This window comes from Equus quagga, chromosome 7, assembly GCF_021613505.1.
Source record: "Equus quagga isolate Etosha38 chromosome 7, UCLA_HA_Equagga_1.0, whole genome shotgun sequence".
Taxonomy (NCBI): Eukaryota; Metazoa; Chordata; class Mammalia; order Perissodactyla; family Equidae; genus Equus; species Equus quagga.
Genome location: NC_060273.1, coordinates 84,498,172 through 84,504,699, shown reverse-complemented (window position 1 = coordinate 84,504,699; position 6,528 = coordinate 84,498,172).

Genomic DNA, 6,528 nt, shown 5'->3' with positions numbered 1-6,528 from the left:
ACTATACAAGGGCACACATAACAGGAAATGAGGATCACTGGGAACCATCTTGGAGGCTGGTTATGCCACTCCAAATCGTAATTTTATGTCCTAGCTTTGTAAAGATTTTAGGCAATTTATACAGGGGAAAAATTCCACTAATGAACACTAAAGTCTAATTTTTTATATTGGTTCAATTTCATTTCCAGTCCCTATCCATATGCATAACCTGTGTACATTAACATTTATAGAGCACTCCACCCAGCAGTGGCAGAATAAACATTCTTTTCAAAGTGCACCCAGACCATTTACTAAGGTATATTTACCAAGGTAGCCTATTTTCCAGATCATTAAACAAGTCTCAATAAATGTAAAAGGATTCAAGTCATATAAGATATATGCAAGTTATATATGACCACAGTGGAATTAAATTAAAAATCAATAATAGAAACATCGCTGGAAAATCCCCCAATAAATGGAAACCAATTTTTTTTCTCCTTTAAATTATTCCCTGTTTGAATTTTACTCTCTTTTAGTTTGTAAATTTAAATGTTTATAAAAAGTACAAAAACACATTTTTTTAAAATGGAGATCTCTTTGTGGGAAGGTTTTTAACTAAAAATTCGGTTTCCTTACAAATATATGGGTATTTGGGTCATTTGTTTATTCTTGAGTAAAACTTGTTAGTTTGGTTTTCAAGGAAATTTTCCATTTCATCTATTTATCAAATAAGTAAAACTGTCATACTATTCCCTAGTGTCTTTTTAATATCTGTAGAATCTGTAGTGATGTCCTCTCTCTCATTCCTGATGTTGGTAATTGTATCTTCTCTCTTTTTATCCTGAACAGACTAGAAGCTTATCAATTTTATTAATCTTCTCACAGAACCACCTTTTGGATTCGTTGACTTTCTCTGTTTGTCTGTTTTCTATTTCATTCATCTCTGCTCTGATCTTCATTATTTCCTTTCTTCTGCTTATTTTGGGATTTATTTGCTCTTCTTTTTCTAGTTTCTTAAGGTGCAAGGTGAAGTCATTGATCTGAAACCCTTCTTTTTTTCTAATATTTAGTACTATAAAACTTCCCTAAGTACTCCTTTAGAGGCATCCCACAAATACTGATATGTTTACTTTCATCTTTGGTTAGTTAAAAATACTTTCTAATTTTCCGTTTGAGTTCTTCTTTAACGCATGGCTATATAGAAGTGTATTATTCAGTTTCCGTATATTGGAGGATTTTCCAGAGATGCTTCTGCCATTGATTTCTAATTGAATTCCACGTGGTCAGATACATATCTTGTATATATCTTGTGTATATCTTGTGTGACTTGAATCCTTTTACATTTATTGAGACGTTTAATGAGCTGGAATATGGGCTACCTTGGTAAATATGCCTCAGTAAATGTTTTCGGTGCACTTTGAAAATATTTGTGTATTCTGCTACTGCTGGGTGAAGTGTTCTACAAATGTTATTTATGCCAAATTATTGTGTCGATTCAAGTTGTTGATTGTGTTTAAGTCTTCTATAGCCTTACAGATTTTCTGTCTACTTCTTCTACCAGTTATTGAGTACGAGTATTGAAATCTCTGACTATAATTGTGGATTTGTCTATACCCCATTTTATTTCTATCAGTTTTATTTCACATTTTCAAGATCTATATTTTAGGATTTTATGTCCTCCTGATGAATTGACCACATTATCATATGAAATGACCTTGTTTAGCCCTGGTAATATTCTTTCTTCTGAAATCTACTTTGTCTGATATTAATATAGCCTCTCTAGTTTTCTTTTTATTAGTGTTAGCATATCTATTTGTATGTTTATATTTAAAGTGCATTTCTGGTTGGCAACATGTCTTGCCCTTTTATCCAATCTGATAATCCCTACCTTTTAATTGGAGTGGTTAGACCATTTATATTTAATGAGATTATTGATATGATTAGGTTTAAATCTATCATCTTGATATTTGTTGTCTATTTGTCCAATTTGATTTTTGTTATTTTTTTCCTCTTTTACTTTCTTTTGTTTGGATTCCATTTATTTTCTTTTTGGGTTATTAGCTATAGCTCTTGATTTTGTTGTTTTATTAGTTGCTGTCGGGTTCATGGTATATTTAGTCATTCCCCCTAGGACTTTCCCAAGAGAAATGAAAGCTTATATCCATACAAAGACTTGGACATGAATGTTCCTAGCAGCTTTATTTGTATTAGCAAAAAACTAGGAACAATCTAAATGTCTGTCAATATATGAGTGGATAAACAGATTTGGTGTATCCATACAGTAGAATACTACTCATCAATAAAAAGAAGTGAACTGTTGATAGACATAAGAACAAGCATGACTCTCAAAATAATTATGCTGAGAGAAATAAGGTAGACAAAAAAAAGTACATACTATATAATTCTATTTCTATAAAGTTCAAAAAATGCAAAAAAGAAACTATTTCTAGTTGTCTGGGATTGGTGGGAGGTAGGGTAAGCATGGAAACTATTTGTAGTTGTCTGGGATTGGTGGGAGGTAGGGTAAGCATGGAAGATGGGTGGGAAGGATTACAAAGGGGCACAGGAAGCTTTGGAAATGGTTTAATTATCTTGTTTGTGGTGATGATTTCATGAATATAAACATTTGTCAAAACTTATCAAATTATATGCTTTAAAAATGTGCGGATTATTGTATGTCAACTGCACCTCAATAAAATTTAAAAAGAAAATTGGAAAATAAGACAAGAAAAAATGTGATCTATAATCTTACCACCCAAATATGAGAACTGTTAGCAATTCAGTCACTATCAAACTTTGTAGACACATTTTCAGATACCCAAGTGATATCTGAAATTTTTCAAAAGCTATAGTATTCCATTGTGTTAATAAAAACAGTTTGACATTTCTCCTATTGCTAGGGTCAGTTTAAATATGTCAAGGTAGTAACTGCTATTATTGTTATAATTGTACTAAACTGAATAATTTTAGTTCAATATTTATCCAATCATCCAAACAACAGATCTTGAAATCTTCCTAGGTACACCTCTCTCACCACCATAGTCAACTGTTAGCTAAGTTCTGTTAGTTCTGTCCTCTCAATATCTCTCATATCTGTCACCTCCTTTCCACTCTCATTGTTAATGTCTTAGGTTAGCATAAATGTGTTAGGTTTGCATAAATTGTAAACAAGAGCACAAAAATCATACAACGTAGTCTCTACCACAAGTGGGTGTGTTCCCTCTGTCCTTGCAGAGAGTGATGGGGACGAGACGCTGTATCAAGGCTCTGATGACCAACATCCCCAGGAGTGACCCTCACTTCTCTTCTGGACAGTTGCAATAAAATCTCTCCTTCTTTTTTCTTAATGCTAAAGTTAAGCCAATAAATCTAATAAAAGGTGAAAAAATAATTTTTCTTGAGCATTTAAATGTTGACTACAAGCTGATCAATTAAATAGCTATGTATTTTTTATAACTGAGTATTAATCACACACATACACATATGTATTTACAAACACCATTAACATCATGGATTTTATTAATTTCTTTATTTCTCTACTAATTTTTGTGTCTTCCTAGTCCTACTGTTACTTTCTCTTTTTTTTGATATTTTCTGAAGAATCTGGTAATATTATTTTGATTTCTTCCTAGGATTACATCAATATTAGCAGACCTAGGAGGAAAGTTATACCATTTCAGACAAACTGAGATTGTAGAATTTGGGTCACAAACAATTTAATTCTTACTGGAGTCACGGGGCTTGGCTTCTTCTGATAGTTCAAGTCACTTCATTGGTTTCTCTACTTCCAGTCTGGACACTCTTAAAAGATTTTAAATGTTTCCGGAATGTGAGCCTCTCCTGTCATCCTTCAGATAAAATACAAATTCTTTAACCTGATATGTAATACCCTTAATAACATAGCAATCCTCTTCCTGCCTCTGCAGCTTCAGCTCTGCCATTCTTCAATACAAACAGGCCTCCAGCCATGCTCAACTCTTTCTCAGACAATATACCCTCCTTGAAAGGCTTTACCAAACTCTCCCAGCAATTATTTAAGACTCAAAGCTCTCTAGTGACTTGCTTACGGCACTTAAGACATATCTATAATTATCAGTAGCCTGTGAATCCTTGGAAGACAGAGAAAAGTACTCAGTCATAGCGGTTAAGCTTTGCATGAATGAGTGTTTTCTCCTTTGCCCACATACCCATTGGTTCCCTTCAAGATGACTAACTAGTTAGGGAAGATTTTCCTTGCACAAATATGTGGTTGTATTGGCTTTCATGTTTTGTGATCCTAGACTTTATTGTGCATTTGCCTAGTACAGAAATCATCTTTTAAGAGTCCCCTCAGGACTGCTTAAGGAAGGGAATCGTTTTATCAAATGTATACACAATGTCTATATTAAAAAAAAGTTACCTGGTTGTTCTATGGTTTTTAATTATTGATTTTGTTTAGAATTTCTGAGAGAGTAAGATCTAGTACTGGGGATTTATCAATGTGGTCTAATAGCTATTTATTGTCTGTACCTCCGGTGACAGCATATGGCAACTTGTATTGCCTTATTCAATTTAAAATTAACGTAATACTCCTTAATCATGACAGGTTGAACACAGGTTTTCACTACTGCTCACTCACAAAATGTCACAGTAACGGGATAAAAATTTTAAAAATGAACCCACTAAGACAGCATGAACAGGAGAGGAGTGCACAGGAGCTCAGCTTCTTACATAAACTTTCCAACAGTCTTTCTGTCTTCCCACCCTCCCTGCAGTCTGGCTGACGAGTGTATGGCCCCATCAAGGTTGGAGCCTTTCCAGAGTTCTGGGGCATGAATTGACTTGCTACCAGTTTACTTTCCCTCACTGCAGGCTTATACTTTGGCTTTGTTTGGTTAAGTCGGCATCCAGTAGTCCATTAATTTTCCAGCTTCCAAAAGAGTTGTCATTTCTTATCTGTTTCATCTCCTCTTCTTTTCTCTTTGCCTTATGGGTTTATGCTTTTTGTTTCTTTTCTGCCATTTTAGTTGGCTTTCAAGAGGAATGGTAATAAACAGATGGGTTCAATTTGCATGTTTAACTGAAAGTCCTCTTTTCATTGTTCTACATGTTTTTGTGTATGTCTGGTCTCTCCAACTAGACAGTGAACTCCAAGGCACCCATTCTTGAGGTGTTATTTACACATCGTTGTATAGTGCCTTTCAAATAGGAGTTCTAATGTTTGTGGTTGATATTACTGATTACCTTGAATGGTATGCACAAGTACCCTTGGGGGTACACAAAAATGTTTTCAAGAACATTGGCAATTTCCAGTCCCCAACTTCTATCGGAACCCTCTCCTAAAATTCTCCTGAGAACGTCTGCAGCCCAGGTATCATACTGGCTTTCCTGTCTCTTTCTCTTTCAAAATGCCTTTCTTCCTCTTTACTAAACACACACACACACACATCTAAATCTAAATCTAAATGTAAATCTAAATCTTTTCATGGCACAATCTTCATAGGGTGTAAAAATCTGCAGGGCAGTATACAAAAATACAATTTGAAATATTGCTTTGGCCAACTTCTTTCAACTCAGGCACCATAATCCAAGGTCTGGTAGATATCCCCTCCCCCCGACCCCAGTCAAGGAAGTCTGATGTCAGAAAATGGATATTTGGCCTATGTCTGAATTTAGATATATTGTAGAGTGGGGAAAGGGAGGAGAGGAAGTAATGACAATTTTTAATTAAAGACTTTGCTTCTTTCATCTGTTGTCAATGAAAGCATTGCTCTTGAGGAAGAGTCCTGCAACAGCAAAACAAGGAAAGCTAAGATGAGAAACATACAAGGTGACACCTTATTTCTTTCAGCTAATGGCAAGGCTCCACACCTTAGGATCTAACTACCTTAGAACACTGTCGTTCAAAATGTGTAAAAAACATACTAAGACAGCACCCAGATCTTGAATTGTAAACACCATTCTCCAATTAAAAATCAGAGCAAGCCCTTTGGAAAAGTGATTGATTCCAAAGATGGGGAAGGGAGACCACAAGATGAACCTGGAACATCTTGTGGTCCCAGAAAGTAAGGAAATACTAAAAAAAAAAAAAAAAAAAAAAAAAAAAAGAGAGAGAATTTGTTGAAAGACAAAGAAGCCAAATTGAAGGAGCTCTCCTAATAGCCAAAAGTAGAAAAATCTGTGCAACAAAATAAATAATGATATTGTTGGATTTTAACCCACAGAACAAAATAAACATCCGTTGAGTCCACAGTATAAATAACTGATTAAATAAAATGGGAAGAAGAGACAGTTCTTCCTTATAGTATAATTCCAATTAGTATAGAAGGAAAGAAGGAAATAGAAATCACCATTAGCAAAACATCACAGTAATAATGGTCGGAGGTAAGATCCACCAAAACTCAGGGGTGAGTGTGAGGAGAAACAACTTGCATAGTCTCAAAGTATCTCCCCCAAGATATCTATTAACTAAAAGGGAAAAGCAATAACTTTACAATGGAGAAACCTGGCAGAAACCACCTTAACCAAGTGATCAAGGTCAACATCTCCAATAATAAGTAAACATATCGA